The following is a 23,543-nucleotide window of genomic DNA, read 5'->3' as shown; positions in this document are numbered from 1 at the left end:
ATTGCATGTCAAATAATTCCCCATTCTCATTTGGCTATGGCATCCTACAACATATGTTAAGCTTTTTGCTGAAGTTATCAAATTAGGCAGAAAGGGTAGAAAAGTGATTGAAAGATACTGGTGATGATGAGAGGGACTTGGTGTCTTTGTGCAATGGAGATTAGGCAAAGCAAATAGTTGACTTTTATTGAGTTAATTGTTATATACATGGTGCAGACGCACCAAAGGTATGATTGGAAATTGATTTGAGTCATTTTTGAGTTTGAACAGTTGTGTGCTGATCTATCTCCCTATCTAATGAACAACATACATTTCTTCTATAAGGAGGAGTACATTGAAGTTTGATTTCAGTTTGTCATGTGAGATTTAGCAGACTAAATATGCACTGTGGGTGCCTGGACTGCCTTGCCAGGGATGGTGGTGGAGGCTGAAATATTAGAGGCATTTAAGAGACTCTTAGACAGACACATGAATGGAGGGTTACAGGGTTAGGAGGGTTTAGAACTTTTTAGGAATCTATGGGTCAGCACAACATCAAGGGCTGAAGAGTTCTCTGTCCTAAAGAGTAAGTGGTAAGATTAAATAAAAATTAGACGACATGGGTGAAGGGTGAAAGTTCAAAGAGAACATTAGGGGACCTTCCTCACGCAGAGTGGTGGGAATGTGGAATGAGCTGCCAGCTGAATTGGTAAATATAGACTCAATTTTGACATTTAAAACAAATTTGGACAGGTACATGGAGGGAGGGGTATGGACGGATATGGTCCAGGTGCAAGTCACTGGGACTAGGGAGAACAGTACAGACTAGAGGGCTCTGTTTCTGTGCTTTCTATCTCATTGAAACATTGAAGGTAGTTATGGGGTTAATTTTTCCCTGAACAGGGTATCTAAAGCCAAGCATCAATGCCACAAAATAACAAATGAACCCATGAAATATCAAAGGGAAGAAAAAAACTTCCTTCGCACAGTGAATTTTGGAACTCAAGATTCAAGAGGCCTGCCTGTGGAGACTCAGTCACTGAGAATATTCAGGACAAAAATCAATAGGTTTTTTGTTCATATTAAGGGAATCAATTGATTTACAATTAATGAACTTCCAATCTGCTTCTTCATCCAGAGATGTTGGCTGATCTGAATAGTTCCAATATCTTCTCCTTGGTGGGCATCACAATACAAAATTAGTGAGGTCTCCAGCAACATCAAACATAGGTGGAACAAAAGCCACATCAGATCAGAATGACATTAATCATAAATGCAGTTGTATTCAAGGACATAATTCCCATAATACTTAAGGCAATAAACAGCATGGAGCACTGTATATGCAAGAAACAAAATCACTTAATTATACATAGTCAATCAACCTTGGATCTCCACAAAAGCAATTTACATGCACAAAAACATCAAGTTAAGATAGCATCAAGTTTTTTTAAAATATGTGGACAATGTACCATGGAATTTTACTGCATATGTCTTAATATTTTAATATTTCAATGTTTAACTTTTATTCTAACTTATATTTATGTAAATCTGCTCCATCATCCAAGAGAAATGCTATCTCGTCTTTACCGTGCGAGCACTGTATGAACGATAAATAAACATGACTTGACATACAGCACGGTAACAGGCCATTTTGGCCCACGAGTCCATGCCATCCAATTTACACCCGATTAACCTCCACCCTGGTACGTTTCAAACAGTAAGAGGAAACTAGAGCCCCCGGGATAAACCATACAGACATGGGGAGAATGTACAAGTTCCTTATAGATAGGGCAGGATTTGAACCCAGGTCCCGGTTGCTGACGCCGTAAAGGCATTGCACTAACCGCTACACCAACCATGCCGCCCTGAAGTTACTGAAATAAAATGCACAGTACACAGCACTCGCCATATCATAGTGTCACAGTGGTCAGTAATGTCCAAACTTAATGCTTCCACAGGTTTTGTTCCCATTTGGCCAGTTCCAGATGCACTAAAAACAAAATTAAAGACTGAACCTTCAAATGGAAAACCTCTCTACTGTCGATCAGGCAATTGCACTGTAATCCAAATAACTGGTTATGACAGTAATAATAAATGTTGTGTAAATGTTAATCCAGTGGCTGCAGAAGATTCTTTTTTTCTCATTGATCCTGATAGAACAGAAAGCAAAGATTTTGTCCAAAAGTCACTCCATTCTGCAAAATAGTGTAACCACATTCATCATAAAAGGTGAACTCCAGTTTCATGCCCAGGAACAATTTGGTGAAATACAGTTTACATTTCGTTTAGCGGAAACCTGGTTGCCCTTCCAGTGCCAGGGGACGTCTACAACGAACTGGTATTTTCTAAAAGTCCAAGCCCAGCTACTGAGGGTCACACTGAAGCTGAGTTTATGGGGAAAGGCCACAATTTCAGACACACCGAGGAGCTGGAACTCATGAGAAAAGAAAACCTTTTGGATGAATTGTCCATGAAATGCATGCGATGGAAAATTTGATGTCATTCCGATCTAATGTACATTTTGTAAGAAAATAGAACAGTACATCTTGGTAATAAAAAATATCAGACCAAATTCCATACTGTACTTCCCCTCACTACAGTCATATTGACAGCGAAACTCCTACCTATATTATCCCCATTTTACCCCTTGCATTCCCAACAACCCATCCCCTCATTTCACCATTCACCCAACCACACGGAAAATTTACTGTAGCCAGTCAACTGACCAACAAGCACGTCTTTGATATGCGAGAAGAAACCACAATACCCGGGGGGGTGGGGGGAATCCCACACAGTCACAGGGAGCACGTGCACATGCCGCACAGAGAGCACCCGAGGTCAGGATTGAAACTGGGTCACTGTAGCTGTGAAGGCAGCAGCACAAACTGCTCCATGGCTTTGCAGACCCTAACCTAACCCGAACCACAAACTGCTCCATGGCTTTGCAGACCCTAACCGCAAACTGCTCCATGGCTTTGCAGTTCCTAACCTAACCCTAACTGCAAACTTCTTCATGGCTACATCAGAATATCTTATTTTATTTTTTTAAAACTTGCACAATTATGAATAAATATCTTAGGGAGATAAATAAAGATATTATCGGCAACTGGTGGAACATCCAGGTCAATTAGACACTGTACGCAACAAGAAGATCCCTGACAACTTATGATACTGAAAGATTGGCTGCAAACAGGATAGAGACCTGGACACTTGCTTGATAGAATAACATGCATGGACATGCTCTCCAAAAGGAGATTTGGGGACAGACCTGCAATTCCTTCACAAATGTTCGACCTAGACATTAATGGAATCCTAATTAACGGATGGAAAATTAAATGGTTCACAATCGGGTCCGAAGTTAATCAGCTTGTTTGTGTGTTGCACTGAATCGTTTGTCTAGTCAATCAGAAAGGATCTTAAATGTTAAATTAAAATATAGACATACAGCACAGTAAAAGGCCATTTTGGCCTACGAGTCCGTCCCACCCAATTTACACTCAATTAACCTATGCCCTTTCAAAAGGTGGGAGGAAACCAGAGCCCCCGGGGGAAAAGCCACACAAACACGGGGAGAACATACAAACTCCTTATAGACAGCACGGGATTCCAAACCCTGGTCCCAATCGCTGGTGATATAAAGGCATTATGCTAACCGCTACACTAATACCATAGGTATTAAGATAGAGAATCTGGTTAAATGCCACAGATGACATCATTACCATGTTTGGCTCAGATCTACTGCCAATCCACAGTTTGATGATCATCTGTAACCAGCCCAAATTGACCTAAGGTTTAAGATGAATTACAGCAAACACAAAGCCTTGTACTTTGTCAATCAAGAGAGTCTAATTCATTGTCTCCTATGCCAACTTTCTAGTAAATAGCAATAGCACACCTCAGTGTTGTGTGCTCAGCCACTCCTATTTGTGTAACTGACCCATGAATGCACTACCAGATCCAACTCCAACAGAGTCAACAAGTTGGCAGATGACACGGCAGTAGTCGGCCTAATCAGCAACAACGATGAGTCGCACTACGAAGAGGAGGTGGAAAATCTCCTGAAATGGTGCGAGATTGACAACCTGAGTCTCAACATGGAGGAAGACAAAGGAGATGATTGTGGATTTCAGGAGGACCAGGGATGACCACCCTCCACTACACAAATAATAGCTCAGTAGTGGAGATTGTAGAGTGCACCATGTTTCACAGAGTCCACTTAAGAAGTGATCTACCCTGGTCACAAAATATCTAATTTGTCACAAAGGCACAACAACATCTGCATTTCCTGAGAAGACTAAGGTGGGCAAGGCTGCCAGCCCCAATTCTCTCAGCTTTCTACAAGAACTGTATTGAGAGCATCCTGGCGGGCTGCATCACAGAGTGGTATGGTTGCTGCAGTGCATTGGATCAGAGGTCAAGTCACAGGACCATAAGATCGGCAGAGAGGATCACTGGTGCCTCCATCCCTCCCATCAATGTAATCTACTGAGATCACGATTCTGAAGAGGGCTCACAAAAATCATTGAGGACCCTTATCACCAAGCATAAAACATCTTCCAGCTACTCCTGTCTGGAAAGGTGCCAGCTATCAGAGCCAGCACCACCAAGCTGAGAAGCAGCTTGTTCCACAGGCAGTGAGAATGCTGAATGCCTGATAAACTGCTCATACAAGCCCTCCACATACTGTATATATGTATCATTTCCTTGCTTGTATGTTATGACTGTATGTGCGTTTGTGTGTTTTTTTGCACCGAGAACATGATTTCGTCAGGTTGTATTTGTACAAATAGATGATAATAAACGAAGTTGGAAAATGGATCCAGTCACTAGAAGGTGCTGGCATGTAGTTCAGAGCATCATGGTGACCCAGAAGCTGCAATTTCAAAGAAATATTCTTTCTTGATTGATAGTAAGAACCTGTCAACTGCAGGATATTCTTGGTGTGGGCCTTAATTTCACGTGGTGTCCAAATTGCATTATGTCTACAGAGGCATGGAATAAAAATATCCAGAAAAAGGTATAAAATGTAGCCAACAGCCCCCACATTCTGATACATATCTTCATGCGTGGAAGCATCAAGAAGTGTATAGATTCTGGATATGCAAACACTAAGGGTCACTCCCAACCTCAATCAAACAATTAGAGTCATGCAGCATGGGGACAGGCCCTTCAACCCACCAAGTCTATACCAATGATCAACTACTCATTTACACTCATTCTACATCAGTGGTTCTCAACCTTTTCCTTTCCCCTCACATACCACTTTAAGTAATCCCTCTACCATCGCTGCTCTGTGACTAGTAAGGGGTTGCTTAAGTTGTGAGTGGGAAAGGAATCACTGCTCTAGACCCAATTGTTACTGAAATATTTTGCTTGAGAAAAATTGTCATTGGCCCATTTCCTTTGGAGTTATGAAACCTTGCACATAAGGAGTCAATGAGGTACAATTAAAACAGTGGTTTTCAAACTTTTTCTTTCCACTCACATACCACTTGAAGCAATTCCTTACTAATCACAGAGCACCGATGGCACAGGGAATACTTAAAATGGGATGAGAGTGGAAAGAAAAAGGTTGCAAACCACTGCATTAAGGTAAAGGTTCCATATTGTCACATAATACTACAGTTAGAATGTAAAATACATGAAATTCTTAAAGTGGAATTACTTAGAATGGAAAGAAAAAGGTTGAGAACCACTGTTCTATGTTAATCTATTTTAATTTTTCCACATTCCCATCAACTCTCCCAGTCTCAACCACTCATGCAAAAGGTAATTTACAGTGGCCAACTTACCCAAAAGCCTCCTCATCTTTGGGTCATGTGGAAAAACCCACAGAGTCACAGGGAGAACTTCAACACAAACAGCTCCAAGGTCAGACAGTTCTAGAGCCTCCTGCACTGAGGCAGCAGTTCCACTGGCGATGTTACTAGTGCTTCACTCTACAAATGGTTTTACAGCAAAACCTGGAAAGCACTGGAATCACATAAACTCTCTGCAACAATAAAATTGATTTTCCCAAGAATATGTCAAATCTAACTGATGGTAGAAACAATCCTTATTGAAGTCTTTATGGCAAGAGACTGTCCTGTAATCATGGTTGATGATTTCTTCTAATTTGGAGCAGCTGGATCAGAATCAGAATTTATTGTCATGAACATATGTGGTGTGGATTGTGATGGATCATGTGACCTCTGTCTGAAACCTGGTTGGAAAGTGGATTCCAGAGGGTCGTGTGGCCTCTCCAGCTGGAACCTAGTCAGAAGTCACCTCACTTGCCAATCAATGGTTAGATCTGCCCGCAGGTGAGTCTGACACATGATTGGTCCTCACAGGTTATGTGGCCAGGCCCTGCAAAGAAAAAACCTGGCACCTGGCGTCTTAGTCTCTCTTTTGCTGCAGCTTCGAGACTATCACTGAAGTCCAGGCTGCCAGTCACGGGCGGGCACCGGAGGGTCAACTGCGATGGGACTGTTCCACATCCCAAGCCGTGGTCAATGCTGGAAGTCAGGTTCAATTGATATACTTGTTAGTTGTAATTAATTTACTGTTCATCAGTGTGCTGTGCCTGTGGGTGAATGTGTATTGTGTGCTTAACCCTTGCATTCTCAATCGGGAGCATTGAATGTTTAGCAGTGATTTATTTGCATCTGATGTGTTGTTATTTTTGTATTATTTCGGGATCGTCTGTGAGAGTGTAACCCCTTTTGCGATACAACTTGTGTGTAAATAAAACCCACTGTTTGTTGATAACACATCCAGCCTTGATTCTCTTTGAACCCATCAGACCCATTCTGAACACAACACGTCATGAAATTCATTGTTTTGTGGCAGCGTCATAGTGCAAACATTTCTATAAACCACTTTACAAAACAAATAAAAATAGTGCATGAAAAGTACAAGTAAGGCAGTGTCTTTGGTTCATCAATCATTCAGGAATCTGATGGCAGTGGGGAAGAAGCTGCCCTGGTGCTGCTGAGGGCTCACCTTTAGGCTGCTGTATCTTTTTCCCGATAGTGGAGTGAAGAGGGTGTGGCCAGGGTGATGGGGGTCTTTAAGGATAGAGGCTTCTTTCATAAGACACCGCCTCTTGTGGATGTCCTCAATGGAGTGAAGACTGGCGCCAGCGATGTCGCAGGCCAACTTAACAACCCTCTGGAGATTTTCATGTCTTGTACATTGGCACCTCCGTACCAGAGAGTGATGCAACCAGCCAGAATGCTCTTCTTGCTACACCTGGAGAAGTTTTCGAGAATTTTCGGTGACAAACCAAATCTCCTCAAAGACCTCACAAAGTATAGCCGCTAGCGGGCCTTCTTCATGATTGCATCAGCGTGGAGGCTCCAGGACAGATCCTCAGAGATGCTGATACCCTTGATGAGGACAAAGTCATGTTTTACATTTTCATTTTAAATTCAGATGAACCACATGGAAACCGGCCATTTCGGCCCAAGAATCCATGCCGCCCAATTTACATCCAATGAACCTACGTTTCGAATGGTGGAAGGAAACCTGGGGAAAATCCATGCTGACATGGGAGAACGCATAAACCCCTTACTGACAGTGCAGGATTCAACCCCCTGTCCCGATCACTAGCTCTGTAAAGGCGTTACGCTAAATGCTACGCCAAACCTGCCCCGCCACGCCAACCACGCTGCCCCTATTTCCCTGAGTCATGGCAATAGTCCCAATGCCACCATAAAATTTGTTTTTAAATATAATTGGTGCACAGTATTACAAGATGATGAACTCACAGCAGATTACGGAATTTTAATTAGTATCCTGAATTTCAGCACCAGAAACACACAAGAGCCACAAACTCTGCGACAAAAATCTGTAATTGTGCAGAATGCTCATCCTGACAACAAAAAAATTCATGAGGCTTCTTGTATTGTCATATCACCTCAAGGTGTGTCTTACAAGTGACAAGATTAAAATTAAAATAAAATGATGCATTCTCCTTCGTTATTCCCATCTGCAATCCGAGCCAAAAATTTTGACACCCCAACACTGATTTGCAGGTCACCAAGTTGAAAATGGTCTGGTTAAATTACTTCATCCTGTGGTCGGTTTGAGAACTAATCCACTCTCCATGCTAATGTATTCTCTTTCACTCTCAAGACAATAGGCTATGTGAGAAACTTCTTCACGAGTATTGATACTGTATCACATACTTTATCATAGATCCCTACAATTTTCCACACTTCCAATGCCAGGCTAACAAGTAAGTAACCCCTTGAAGAAAGCCATGAATGGCAAATGCTGAAATCTTGAACAACCAAATTTTGGGAGAGATTCATCAGGTTAGGCAGCAGAAATGAACAGTTAACATTTTAGGTCGGGGGCCTTTTTTGACCAGTTTCTCTCTCCATTTTGCTCAAGGAGAAAGTCCACTTACCACCTCCAAACTGCAAAATCTATAGAATTTGAGAGTGACTGAATCGGAACATTCATGATCTCCAATAATCACCCCCTTCAGAATTCTGGGGTGTAGATCATCAGATCTTTGGGATTCATCAATTTTCAGCCTCATTAACTCCCCACTGGCTTTTCTCCCTCGCTGATAGAAATTGCTTCTGCTTCATTGTTTGCTCTAATGCCTTAGTTCCCGGTTATTTCTGGAAAGGTTTAAATGTGCACAGATGTAGAACTCACTTCCAGCATTAGGGCTGAGACAGAAATCATGCTAAAAATAGGTTGAATATTCAGCAAGTTTGTGTGTGCGCCGGTATTGGAAGATTTAAATTGTGTTTTTTTTTTACTTTTGCAGCCTTTGCTTCTGTAGGGGTGAGAACCTGCTTGTTTTTAGAATCAGCAGACATAAGCTAAATTCCACCGAGGGGCCAGAGATGCTGTTATCTGAAGAAAGGACATCTGTGTACCAAGAACATTTAATCTTCCTACTTGTTTTGGTCACAGACTGTCAGAGGCTATCCTTGATGCAAAATAAACCATTGTATTCAAAGTGATAAGCTGAAAATTATGTTATTCGATAGAAACCTAGTATGCTAGCTTGCTCGCTTATCTTTCTTGCTGTGCTGGGAATAGGTGCTTGGGTAAGCAGTTTTTGGGTAATATAAGCCATGGTCCCGCTGCTGAAGTTTGAGACTCTCCGAGAGGTGGCAACATCTCTCAGCAAGAAGAAGAACTTCTAGAGTCCAGCCAATGTCCCGGTCGGGGGAGGTGGAGAAGCTGCTACCGGCGCCCTGACAACCTACTACAAGTGTGCAGTCGTTGCCTCGCTTCGGCAGTTGGGACCAGTCCAAGTGTTGATAAGTATAGTTGGGAAGGGCTTGCATATTGTAGTGTGAAATCAGCTTTTGAATTTGTAATAAACATTTGTATAATCTGAACTGCTCTCGGTGTGTGTGTGTGTCTATTTTCTTTTGGTAGCTCAAACACTGTGACCAATATAAAACGAACGAACAAAATGAGAAGTATAAGTTTACCCAAGACAGCGCCCATGAACATGTATCCAAATGGATCCAAGTATATCACTTGCCTGTGAGAGCATGTGTATAATTTCCATGTTTTTCTGCCCCATACCCATGTCCATTAAGCCTGTGCAGACCAGCCCCAAATTGACTTTTCATCCCCTTGCCATTGGACCTAGCCCTTGATCTCTCAAATCAATGTGCAATGGCTAGATTGTGTTAAAAGGATTCATGCCAAGGCATATTTCACTCCTCAGAAATGGAGAAGACACCAGTACAAGATGTAGATCAGTAGGTTAATTGGGTATAACTGGGCATCACATTTTCCATGGGCCAGAAGGACCCTCTACTGTGTTGTATTGTTCTTTTCTTTTAAATCATTAAATTACAAAAAAGTTACCTGCATCCCTAAGGGACTGTCTGACGAGGAAGAAATATGGAGGTGATAAAAAATATTAAAAACGACTTGGTAGTAATCTAACTGTTACGATTAAAAGAGCTGACTGCAGAAGGCATTAGGAATAAACTCTTGCAAGACACAACATGTAACCACCTGATGGTATCCCTCCAAGGTCACATTCCACTCTGACTTCAGAACACGTCCCTGGTCACTTCATCATCACTGCATCTATGCACTGGCATTCCAAACTAAGAACACTGCAGGTGAATGACGACCTGAAGAACAGAAGCAATTGCTCAATACCATCTTCTTGAGAGTAATCACGGGACAATAAGTGCTCGTCTTGCAGCAACTACATCCACACGGAGAACCAAGGCTATAATACTGCTCCTTGATGAGAGGCAATAATCAGCCCTAAAATGTCACCTTGACAGTGAACATACAAAATAACATTAAGAATAATCAATGGTTTCTTTGATGCCTTTTTAATTAAGTGTTCCAACATGTTAGCTCATAATTACACCAAAAAAATTGATCTAAATGTAGTTATTAATAGATGCCATGAATTTGAATAGAAAATTCAGCATGTTTAACTAGTTCTACAGTCAACTGATGCAAGATTGACATGTATACTCATCGCTACACAGCTATATTGAATAAGCTCTGACAAGCGTCAATACAATGGCCACAAACCTATCCTTTCAATTGTTAGGAGTTAAGATTCAATTACAGCCGCAGGCTGGAGCCACAGATCCAAGGCATTGATTTCAATTGTGCAATAAAATTCATTCAGCTACAATATATTTTTTTAATTAAATTTAAATTTTGACATACAGGACGGGAACAGGCCATTTGAGCTCACAAGGCCATGCAGCTCAATAACACCTAATTAATCTGCAACCCAGCACCGGTTTCCTCCCACCGTTCGAAACATACAGGGAGTTAGGTTAATCGGGTGTAAATTGGACAGCACGGATTCGTGGGCCGAAATGGGCTGTTACTGAGCTGTATGACTAAATTTTTTCAAAAATTTAAAACTCCCAGTGCATTTTAAATGATGGGAGGAAACCCAAGCACCCAGAGTAAACTCACTCAAACATGGGGAGAACATACAAACTCCTTACAGACAGCACGGGATTCAAGCTCATCCCGATCAGTGACGCTGTTACAGCATTGCACTAACTGCTACACCAACCGTGCCACCCTATTGTCCATTAACATTTTCCATTGAGCAAGTTAAATCTTTGAATCTAAGCGTAACCAGCAAAAAGCTGGAAGCAAGTGTAACATGTGTAACATTTGCCCAATGTTAATAAAATAAACTTCAGCTAAAATATTACAATCTGAAAATGCAAACACTGCTGGGAAGTTTCATATTCATAAAGAATGAAAAGATTATCATCAGCCCAGTTTTAATTCATGAAGTAATGATAAAGATCCAGTTGTTCTTCTCAGACATCCTAAACCCATGCTCATATCTTATTAAACTGGACTTTTACTTCCTACAAAAAAAAAACTTTTGTAACTTTAAAGCTAAATCCTTTTTAATCCCTTCTCTCGACATTCTGCATTTGTGCAAAAAGCTCCAAACTCCTGCTTTACTAACAAGAGGGTCACTAAAGATGTTTTTCATCGTCACCTAGATATCAACAGTTCAATCTCTGAATCATACACCCAAGTGCTGGAGAAACTCAGCAGGTCATGCACCGTTCTTTACGGTAAAGATACATCACCAACGTTTCAGGTCAAGGTTTGAAGCAAAATTTCGAGTTTTTTCAATCTCTGGGGATTACAAGAAAATAAATATATAGTAAGTAAAATGTGTGCATTCATTCAAGCCTCCAGGATGCATCATGTAGAGAGGCACAGAAGTCAATGTTGTGAAGATTTGCATATTAGCACGGTAAATCCAAAGATGTCCATTTCTGACATTGTTTTACGCAGCAAACAAAAGGAAGTGACCATCAGCAAACAACAATCTATCTATAGCTTCTATTTTAAAGCCCAAAGCAATTGCTCAAGTAAATAAACTCAATACAAAGTATTTTTGAATGTTCAAGTTCATTATCATCTATGTATACACTGTACATCCTGATGAAACAGCCCACTCTGGACCATGGTGCACACACAACAACCAGTCCATGACAACCACTTAAACTATCAAAACCAACATATTACTAGCTGGATGGCCAAACCCAGAGTGGAAACCTGGAGCCACATTTTCGTAATTACCAGAGTACAGCAGCCCTTCATTTCTCCCCAGCTTAGATGCAGCCGCTGGTAATTCAGTATATTTTCCACAGCCTGAACTCTTGCAAGTAAAATTGCAGGAGAATGGGGCTGGATGGATTCACTTTGAGTCTTATGCATGCTTAGTGCTCTTCTGCTTCCTTGCCACCGTTTCCAATGGCCTCTTCCCCGACATTCAGTCAGAGGCTCAGCTTTGAGTTGGGCCACACTGCCTTCATTAAGTCATATTCACACAGTACCTCTAGCTTGATGGACCTACCAGTATTAATGTTCATTACATTTAGCAAATCAAGTCAAGTTTATTTTTGCTAGATTGTACAAGTACAACCTGATAAAACAGTGTTCTCCAGTCCTTAGTGCCAAACTTTCAGACACACCACCAGGCAAAACACACGATAACAGACGAACAATACATATTCAGGTCAAGTATTTTATCTATAAAAATAAATTAAGAAATAATGTTTTGTACATTTGACTGTCTCAGATAGTTAGTGTGAGCAGTTCCTTTGGTCATTCAACACTCTCACTGTCTGTGGGAAGAAGCTGTTCCTCAGCCTGGTGGTGCTGGCTCTGATCCTCCTGTATCTTTCCCGACAGGAGCAGCTGAAAGATGCTATGTGCAGGGTGGAAGGGGTCCTCAACAATGTTGCACGCTCTCTTCAGACAATGATCCCGATAGATCACATAGATGGAGGGGAGGGAGATTCCATTGATCCTCTCTGCAACAACTGTACCACACTGTGATGCAGCCAGCCAGGACGCTCTCAGTAGAGGTCCTATAGAAGGTTGACAAGATAGTGGCTGTTAGTCTTGCCCACTTTAGCCTTCTCGGGAAGTGCAGTCACTGTTGCACCTTCCAGACAAGTGAGGGGATGTTGAGTGTCCATGATAGGTCACTAGTTAATTGAACTCCAAGGAATTTGGTGCTCTCCACTCTCTCTACCATTGAGTTGTTGATGTATAGTGGAGGGTGGTTATTCCTGGTCCTCCTGAAGTCCATGATCATCTCTTGTCTTGTCCGTGTTGAGTCTCAGGTTGTTAATCTTGCACCATTTCACAAGATTTTTCCACCTCTTCTCATTGCTGATGAGGCCAACGACTGTTGTGTCAACTGCAAACCTGATGACACTGTTGGAGTTGGATCTAGCAATACAGTCATGTGTCAGTAGCATGAACAGGAGTGGGCTGAGCCCACAGCCGTGAGGTGTGTCAGTTCTAAATGTGACGGTGCTCGACATTCCACTACCAACCCAGACAGACTGTGGCCTTTCCATTAGGATGCCCAGGATCCAGTTACAGAAAAGTGTGATGTTAAAAGCTCTTTACAAAATTTAAGGAAACTTGTGGAACAAAAATATTGTGAATCACTGAAACTGTACTTTATTGCATCTTAATCAATTTGATCAGACGGGCACAGCTTGTTCACCGCAACTCTCTTGCTAATTTTGGTCTGCGCCACTTAACAATTTAAGTATTTCCTACACATGCAACCCAACTCTACTTCCAATCACATTTTCCTTTCACTATAAATGTTTCCAGATCTTCAATTTGATCACTTCTTCCTACTTTCCTTCTGCTGTGTATTCCCTGTCACTTCTGACTTTCCTTCCCTGATCCCAATTCATTGGTCCTCAACAAAAGCATCAGCATCGATTCAATACATCCTCCCTTCAACACGTTGAGCTTTCCATGACAATAAACGCAACAGCTGACTTCATCTTCATACCCACTTTGTTGGGTAAGAATCTTCATGCTCCAGAGTAAACCCATAAGCGGAACTCAAAAAAAATAGCTAGGCCCCCTCTGATCGGTAACCCACATGAGACCTTTTTCTTACAATCTGACTGCTGACTGTGTGTTTGCCAGTTATCTGTTTCCTCTACACCCAATTCCACTCACTCAAACATAGCACCTCCACAACATCTTGAATATGCTTCATTTTAGTTACTAAAGGCCAAGCCAAACATATTAAGCCAACAGACAATGATAGCAATGCCAGGTTTTTCAGTGAATCAGCCCACCAAGGCAGGAGATTTCCCAGAATGTGGCCATCAGGGGAGGTCGCACAAACTTGGGCTGTTTTCTCTGGAGCATCAGGGGCTGTGGGGTGACCTGATGAAAGTTTATCCAATTCTAAATTTAAAAATCTTTTTTTTTTAATTTTACATTTAGACATGCAGCACTGTAACAGTCCATGTCAGCCCATGAGTCCATGCCGCCCACATTACACCCCATTAACCTACAATGCCCGGACTGTTTCAAATGGCAGGAGGAAACTGGAGCCCCCCCAAAACCCACGCAGACACGGGGAGAATGTACAAACTCCTTACTAGGCAGCGCGGGATTCGAACCCCAGTCCCCATCGCAGGCGCTTTAAAGGTGCTGTGATAACCACTACATAAACTGTGCCGCCCCTCAAAGGTACGAGAGGTATTGATATGATAAACAGGCAGAATCTTTTACCACCCTCCCAGGAGAAAAATGTATATTATTTCAGGTGGGTAATGAGTTTTGCGAACCAAATGATGTGTTGATCATTGAATAAACCTATTTATTTAAGTGGTAGATGCCTGGAACAGACAGCCAAGAGAAGTGGTGGAAGCAGACACAATAGTTGCATTTATATAGACACGCAAATATGGAATGAACAGATAGATGGCTAACATTGAAAGTAGCAATTTTAGTATAAATTGGGCATCATATTCGGCATAGACATATGGGCTAATAGGCTTGTCCCTATGCTGTACTGTTCTGTTTTATGTTCCAAGTTATGAACGATATTTTTTAAATGTCCTATCTACTCTCTTACCCGATCACCAAGACACAAGATCAAACCTCAGATGGTTCATGATCAAATATTTCAAAGCTCCAAAGCTTAAATCTGTAAAATAACGCAAGTGATTCACAAATTTGACATTGCAAATATACTGGTACAGAATCCTTGATTATTAAAGGTGTTTCTCAATTTGTAAGGACGTCAACAATTTTGGAGAGAAAGTAGAATCAGATTCCTGGGGCTTGCCATTCACCACAAGAGCAAGTCAACGGCTGGTTATAGTGCCACTCAACACCCCAAAACATTTCCAGCACTTGCAGGGCAGAAATCAGGAGTGAAATGGAATCCTCTCTTCTTGACCAGGCATGTACAGTTCCAGCAAGCTTCAAGGAGCTTGTTCACCATCCAGAACAATGCAGCCTGCTTGACCTGCATCCCATCTGCCACCTTTAATATTCCTTCCTTGCACTACATGCAAACAGGGGCTGTAGTAACCACCATCGATTGCCAAGATGCACAAAGTTACCTGCCGAAGCAATTTCAATATCATCTCCCAAAGCTGCGATTACTACCACCAAAAACGATGAGGGTTCAATGTGCAAGGAAATACCTCCATGTCTCCACCTCCAATTTCCCCCTCCTAAAGTTGGACACGCCATGCAGATGTGGAATTCACCACTCCAGATCGCTGATGGATTGAAATCCAGGAATAGCCTTTCAATGGTACTGTGAGAGTATCTCGCAGGTCTTCAAGGCAGTTATTTACCACATCTCAAGATCAATTTGGGACAGACAATAATCAATGCCCTACCTGCATTTCCTAGAACCCATAAAATCAACAAGTTAAATTGGCACACCGTTCTTTGTGGCAGCATGCTCTGAAAACTGGCGACTGGCAAGTTTATTGACATCTGATTGAACAAGTAAAACCTGACAAAACAGCGTTCTCTGGCCCTTGGTGCAAAACATGCAGACACACAACCAGACAAAGCACATATACAGACAACCAATACATGTGCAGGATAAGTATTTTAACTATTAAAATAAATGAATATTGTTTTGTCCAAATGGGAGTCTTGGATGCTTAGTGCAAGCAGTTCTTTTGATCGTTCAGCATTCTCACTGCCTGTGGGAAAAAGCTGTTCCTCAACCTAGATCCTACCTCTGATTTTCTTGTATCTCTTCCCCAATGGGAGCAGCTGAAAGATGTTCCGTGCAGAGTGAAAGAGGTCCTCAAATGATTTTGTGCGCTCTCTTGAGACAACGATCCCGGTAGATCACGTTGATGGAGGGGAGGGAGACTGCAGTGATCCTCTCTCCTACTCTTATGGTCCTGTGGATTGACTTCTGATCCAATTCTCTGCAATAACCATAGTTGGTTTTTTTTTAAAAAAAAATTACATCACTAAAATCAAGATATTTAATGGGTTGTGAAGTGCTCTGAGATTTAATGGCACGAAAGATCACAGCACTCAATAATGGCGGCCACTGGTACCTTATGCTATATATAAGCCAATGTAGTGGAACGAAGTGAAATGATTGCACAACAAAAGTTACATGGAGAAGATAACCAACGTAATTAAATTTAACCTGAGGTATCAACATGAATAGAAAAGTTCAATAGCAAAACCACAATGAGCTCATCTTCAAATTAAAATGTTACCTCTTTCTCTTTAATTTTTAATTCCCTTTTCTTGCCACTGTCATTTTGTTATTTTTCCTCTGGTTCAATCGTTTTCTCTTATTTCTGCCCACCACTTGCGCACAACAGCTTGTTCTTTCTTTGATCATCTACTAATATAATAGTGTCTTTATTCTGGGTGACTCATCCATAATAACAGCAGCTTTACAAACAAAATTCAGAACCCAAGTCACAAGACATGCCTCTGTTACGAGGACCCCCAGGAATACAAAATCATGTGCAATGACGTCATCTGCCCAAGTTTTGCTCCCACACAAATCAAATAGTTAATAATAATGAAGATTTTTAGCTGCTCAAACATTTGGGGAAGACATGTCAAAGAAAGAAAATGTGCAATTAAAATTATCTGTGACCTGATGTGCATGTCTCTCGTGATGGTCACAAGTTACATAAGAAAGGAATAAAATTACGGACCAGGCCGACTTTCACACTATATAGGTCAACAGCTCTCTTCCAGACTCCCACTACTCTTCAGGGCTAATCAGCGAAGATGCCTATTGCATCTGAGGTCTGACCTTAGAATTTGATGGGACTTGATGACATCAGGACACAGGGGACAGAGAGTTGGCTCAGAGGCTATACCTCCATCACAAATAGCACGCAAGTAAAATAGTTCCCACAGATTTCATGAAGATGCAGATTAATGAGGATTAAGAAAAAGCAACCGACCTCCACAGCCTCCAAATATAAAGTTTGAGCACATCCATAACAATGCTGTATCTTCCTTTACCCACTCCCCTCCCCTTCAAAAGCAAACCATCAAGACAGACTCCCATCATCAGGTCCAGTAGAAGTAGGTTAAATGCAAAATGATCCATCCTTAATTAAACTTTCGAACTTCCCCACCCCCAGAAAACTGAAAATAACCAAAGTAATTCCAGAAGATCAGAGTTGAAAAAAGGATTCTCGTCAGAAATAAATTTTGCCACAGTAAAGAAATTGAAGATGTCAAGATTACGACGAAAACTGATGGTTACTTCACTCTATATATACAATGTATTTTATTTAAAAAATGCCATCAATCAAAATATTCAGCTTCAAATTACTGGAAAGTTTATCAGGTTGTTTCCAATGCAAGTTCCAGCAATAGGGGTGCCATGGTTGGCGTAGCATTAGCCCAACAATGTTACAGCCACAGCAATTGGGACTTGGATTCAAATCCCGTGCTGTCTGTAAAGCGTTTGTACGTTCTCTCCATGTCTGCATGGGTTTCCACACCCACCCCCCACCACCTTCAAAATGTACCGGGGATTGTAGATCAATTGGGTGGCATTGGCTCATGGGCCGAAAGGGCCTGTTACTGTGCTGTATGTCCAAATTTTTTTTTAATTTAGTAACACTGGTTACAAACAAAATACTGTAAAAACATCTGTTATCCAACTCCAATGGGGATTGGTATATGCCGTGAAAGCGAATTTTCCAGTTGCTTGAGATTGTGGGCTGAGTGATTGGCCAACTAACCGCTGCGGGAGCGTGAATTTTAAAACTTTTGTATTTTTTTTACCTACAGTAAAACCCCTGTTAACCAGTTTTCAAGCAATCGGCAGCCTCAAGCAACCAGCAAAAAAAAAATGAGGACAATAAATTTTTTTAAATTAAAATAAATAAGAATAAAGTAATAGGTAAAACAAGGCAGGTTTAAAATTGTAAAAGTAATTTTTTTTCTGAAGTAACACATCATAAACCTTTAGTGAAGATGGGTATCAAATATTCAGCCAGCAGAGTGTCTTGGTCGTGCTTTGTTTGTCGCAGCTGTGAAAATAAAGTTTGAATAAAGTTGTGTTTGAATAAAGTGACGTGGCCCAGGATGAAGAGCTGGTTGATGCTGCTCATCGTTGGGGTGGCCCTCAAAGTGTCTCCTTATCCCTGCTTAGCAATAGTTGCCCCTGTCAGAGGCTTGATCTGTAAACTTGATTGGGGGGAGGGGGGGTTAATAATCTATAATGTTATTGTTCATCTTTCAGGTGGCTCTATAAAGGGGAGGATCCTGCAGATGCAGCGACAGTTAAATGTTTTTAAAGAATGTGACTGAAAATAAAGTAAAATGCTTTATATATTTATGCAAGTGCAGTTTGTTCAGTGTAAGTACAGTATAGAATTTTTTTTCTTTTAAACTGTTTATTCTGAATGTAGGTGTATTAGCCACGCATTGTAAGAGTAAGTCTCAAGCAACCAGAAAATACACTTATCCAGTATTTACCAAACCCCATAGAGGCCGGATACCAGAAATTTTATTGTATTGTATAGGAGTTGGAATGTTATGGTATAATTGTACAAGATATTAGTGAGGCCAAATTTGGAAATATTAAGCGCAGTTTTGGTCACCTAACTGCAGGAAGGATATCAATAACATTGAAAGAGTGTAGAAAGAGCCAAATTGCAGGGAAAGATTAAACAGGTTAAGGCTTGATTCCCCATAGCATTTAGACCAATGACAAAATTATGACGGGTTTTGATAGACTAATGGGAAGCAGACTTTTTTCACCGAGATTAGGCGAGATAAAAACTAGAGGGCATGGGCTAAGGGTGAAAGGGGAAAAGTTTATAAGGAAAATTAGGGGAAACTTCTTGCAAAGCAATGTGGGGATGTGGAAAATGCTGCCACCTGAATTGGTGAATGCAGTCTTAATTTCAACAATGAATAAAAATGTGGATGGGATGGGTATGGAGGGATGTGGTTCTGTTGCAGGTCAGTGGGACAAGGCAGAATAATAGTTCACCAGGGATTAGAAGGGACGAAGGGACTGATTTTGTGCTGTACTGTTCTCAGAAACACAAGAGCAGAGAATGCTGCAATTGACCAAAGGCTATTTTGGTGTATGGAAGGTGGTGGTGAATTTCGTAATCAGTATGTGCCTTTGCCATGACTTCAGCTGAGCCAACACAAGAGAAAGCTATGCTCAGTTATCTGCCTCCTCCATTCACTTTCTTTCACATCAATTGTCGGTCTTTCTTGACAGCAATCTAACGAGTGCATCCACCGAGAATGAACGTGCTTTGAACCCGGTTAACAAATTCTTAAAGCTTCTCTCCCACCCCCAATGTAGCTGTAGTTTCCACCCCACCTCCACAATAACCTTAGATTCATTTTCCTGAGCAGGACTTCACATTCTCCCACCCACACTCACTAACCTTCGCTTTCGACACTGTGCTTCTGGGAATTTTGCCAATCGCTCCAACATAACAACAAAGGGAATTCAAGGCCTACAAGCACAACTACATTTTGGCACCTGGCTGTGCTCCTTCTGCCTTTGGAAAGACAGACCAACAGCCTACAAAGAGAGGCTCTGGAGATCAGGAAAGCCAGAAGGTGGACGCGGGAGGCTGAAAAAGAGTTACCGGACTGCCTCGAATCAGTTGACTGGTTGGTGTTCAAGAGTCAGCTGAGGATCCAAATGCTTAGACCAGGGCCGTGACCAACTTTATCTAAACAGCTGTGGACGAGTGAGCCCCACCAAATCGTTCAGGGTTTTCCCCCAATCAGAAGCCTTGGATAAACAATGAAATCTGGAACCCGCTGAGAATCATATCGCAGGATTGAAGTCTGTAGATACAGCACACTAGATATGGAGCAAATATAAACTACAAAAATCCGTCTCACAGATGAAGTGGAGATGCCAGATGAAAATGAAAATAATGAAGGAAACCCACAAGATATACGAGCAGAGGTAGGCCCATTGGTCCATCGAGTCTGCGCCATCATTCTCGTCAAGAGTTGATCCATCCTCCATTTCAGCCCCACTCCCTGGCTTTCTACCCGTAACCCATGATGCTCTGACTAATCAAATACCTATCAATCGCTGCCTTAAATACACCCAACAACCTCACCTCCGTAGATGCCTGTGGCAACTAAGGGTGAAAGGGGACAAGTTTGAATTTTCTCCCCATCTAAATAATAGTCTGCCCATCTGTTTCTTCTACCAAAATTCCACAGACTCATGATCTGACAAAAGACATTTTTTCACATCTCCAGATTAAATTGATGCCCATTTGTCCTGAAGTTATGCCCCCTTGTCCTAGAATCCCCTACCATTGGAGAACATCCTGGCCACATCTACTCCATCCAGGCCTTTCAGCCTTCAAAATTGACCAAAGGCCATTTTGGTGTATGGAAGGTGGTGGCGAATTTCATAATCAGTATGTGACTTTGCTGTGACTTCAGCTGAGACAACACAAGAGAAAGCTATGCTCAGTTATCTGCCTCCTCCATTCACCTTCTTTCACATCAATTGTCGGTCTTTCTTGACAGCAATCTAATGAGTGCATCCACCGAGAATGAACGTGCTTTGAACCCGGTTAACCAATTCTTAAACCTCCTCATGGGTGGTTCTCCCCCCTCCCTCCCCCCATCCTTCCGCACTCCACTGAGCACAGTTCCAGACCTCACAATTGTTCTTCATACACTAATCCTTTCATTCTTGGTATCTTTCTCATAAATCTTCTCTGAACCCACTCCAATGCCAGCACATCTTTTCTCAAATACAGTACTCCCAAGTGAGGACTCCCCAGTGGTTTTTACAGCATCTCCCTGCTCTTATATGCTATCCCTCTAGAAATCAATGCCAACATTGCATTCACCTTCTTTATCACCAACTCAGCCTAGAGGTCAACCTTTAGGGTATGTTGCACATGGAATCCCAAGTTTCTTTGCACCTCCAAATTTTGAATTTTCTTCCCATCTAAATAATAGAATAATAGTCTGCCCATTTGTTTCTTCTACCAAAGTCCCTGACCATACACTTTCCAGCATTGTGTTTTATCTGCAACCACTTTGCACATTCTCCTCATCTATACAAGTCTCTCTGCAACCTTTCGGTATCCTCAGCACCACCTGTTTTGGTATCATCTACAAATTGAGACACAAAGTTTCCTATTCCATAGTCCAAATTATACCTGCTACAAAGCCAAATCCAGTGCAGTAGGAGACAGCAAAACTTCACTCCCAGATGAGCTCAATACTTTCCAGACCCAATTTGACCACCAGCACAAGGAAGAGCTACTACACACCCCCAAGTCCCCTGATGATCCTCTACTGTCAGTATACAAGGATGATGTGTGGGCTGCCTTCAGGAGAGTGAATCCAAGTAAAGCATCCGGTCTGGATAGACATTCAAAAATATCTTCAACATCTCACTCTGGGCGTGGTACCCACCTGTTTCAAACAGACCTAAATTGTACCTGTGCCAAATAACAATTTGATAATAACTACCGACTGGAAGCATTCACATCCATAGTGAAGTGTTTTGAGAGGCTGGTGATGAAGCAGATAAGCTCTTCTCTGAGTGGCAACAGGGATCTGTTCCAATTTGCCGACCAGAGCAACAGGTCTATGACAGATGACATCTCACTGGCTCTACACAAAGCCCTCGAACAAAACACGATGGCTTTTATTGACTACAGTCCAGCATTCGGCACCATCATCCCCTCAGAACTGATCAGCAAACTCAATACCCCACAGTGTCCTGGATTTTGCCTGTGTGGTACTGAGCTGTATCTACTACTGCTCTGAAGTATTGGTGTCCCCAAACCAGATACTGGATTTTCTCAGCTCAAGACCTCAATCAGTGAGGATTGATAAGACCATCTCCTCCACAATCTTTATCAGTACCAGAGCACCACAGGGCTACGTTCTACTTGCTTTACACCTATTGTTGAGTAGTTTGGTATGACACCACCACCATCTACAAATTTGCTGATGACACCACGGTAAGGGGTTGTATAAAAAGGACGATACAGGAGGGAGATTGAAAACTTGGCTGAATGGTGCATCAACAGCAGTGCACTCAAAAGTCACCAACATCAAGAAGTTGATTAATGACATTAGGAAGGGAAAACTAGAAGTGTACAATCCAGTGATCATTGGGGAAACCGAGCTGGAGAGGGTGACCAAATTTAAATTCTTGGGAGCCACTATTTCAGAGTACCTTTCTTGGATCCAACACACAAATGTAATCATGAAGAAAGCATGTCAGTGCCTTTATTTTGTCAGGAGTTTCAGTATGACGTTGAAAACCTTGGCAAACTTCGACAGAAGTGTGGTGAAAAGTTTGTTGACCAGCTGCATCATATTCTGATTCATGGACACCAATACCCCTGAACATAAAGCCATTCAAAAGATAGTGGACTCAGCCCAGTTCCTCACAGGCAAAACGCTCCCCACCAACAAGCAAATCTACATGGAAAGCTGCCATCAGAGAGCAGCAGCAATTAACAAGGATCCACACCACCAGGACATGCTCTGTTCTTCTCTGAGATATGGGGGCACGGCCATGCAAAGGAGCTAGACAGACATGTCTTGGATAAGCTCTCTACGAGGGGTTTTAACAGGACAGTTTAAACGTTTAAAATTAAGCATTTTTTTCCACTCTGGATAAACAAAATGATCACTAAGAAGACAAGACAGCAAAAAAAAACAAAATCGGAAGAGACACCAACTCAACCAGGAACACCAAGTGAAAACCCAAAAGTGAGTGGCACAAGGGCGGTCTTGGGACCAACTGAGCTCAGCAGTACCTGGGGGGTGGGGTGGGTGGGTCAGCGCGAGACCGGAATATAATCCTGAAGAAGATGGAGACTTTATGCCATCGGTTCACAGGTGCTGATACCGCAATGAGAGATATGTTAGAGAAGATGATTGAATTTAAAGAGAAAATTGATGATTTAAGGTAATGAATGGGCAAAGTGGAAGCTGACTTAGTTAAAATGCAAAAGTTGCAAGCTTTGGAAGAAGATGCAAAGAAGTGGGACTTGGATAAACAACTTCTGCTGGATAAGATTGACCACAAGGAGAATTTCAGCAGATGCAATAACGTTCGGATTATTGGTTTGAAGGAAGAAACTTCTTTGAAACTTACATTCCACGAGTGTTGGAAGAAAATAAATTCAACAAAAAACTACAACGAGAAAGCGCTCATTGGACCGTCAGGCTCAGAAGATCTGATTAGCAGTGACCACAACTCATTCTGTCTAGACTTTTGAGTTACCAGGAGTGTGAAGCGGTTTTGG

General features: G+C 41.8%; 1 protein-coding gene across 5 annotated transcripts in view; it reads right to left on the bottom strand.

Moving 5' to 3' along the window:
• The window catches only part of igsf11 (immunoglobulin superfamily member 11), a 268,270-nt gene that overhangs the window by 160,160 nt on the left and 84,567 nt on the right, over nucleotides 1-23,543 (bottom strand). The window contains exon 1 of one of the 5 annotated variants that reach the window (XM_069890203.1): nucleotides 15,999-16,182. The exons of the other annotated variants lie outside the window; for them this stretch is intronic. The gene's annotated coding sequence lies outside the window, so the exon portion shown is untranslated. Of the gene's footprint in view, nucleotides 1-15,998; nucleotides 16,183-23,543 lie in introns of those variants that run through there. 5 annotated transcript variants of the gene reach the window in all.

Source organism: Narcine bancroftii, chromosome 7, assembly GCF_036971445.1.
Source record: "Narcine bancroftii isolate sNarBan1 chromosome 7, sNarBan1.hap1, whole genome shotgun sequence".
NCBI lineage: Eukaryota > Metazoa > Chordata > Chondrichthyes > Torpediniformes > Narcinidae > Narcine > Narcine bancroftii.
The sequence above is the reverse complement of the archived record's forward strand: the minus strand, read 5'-3'. Positions and strand labels throughout refer to the sequence as shown.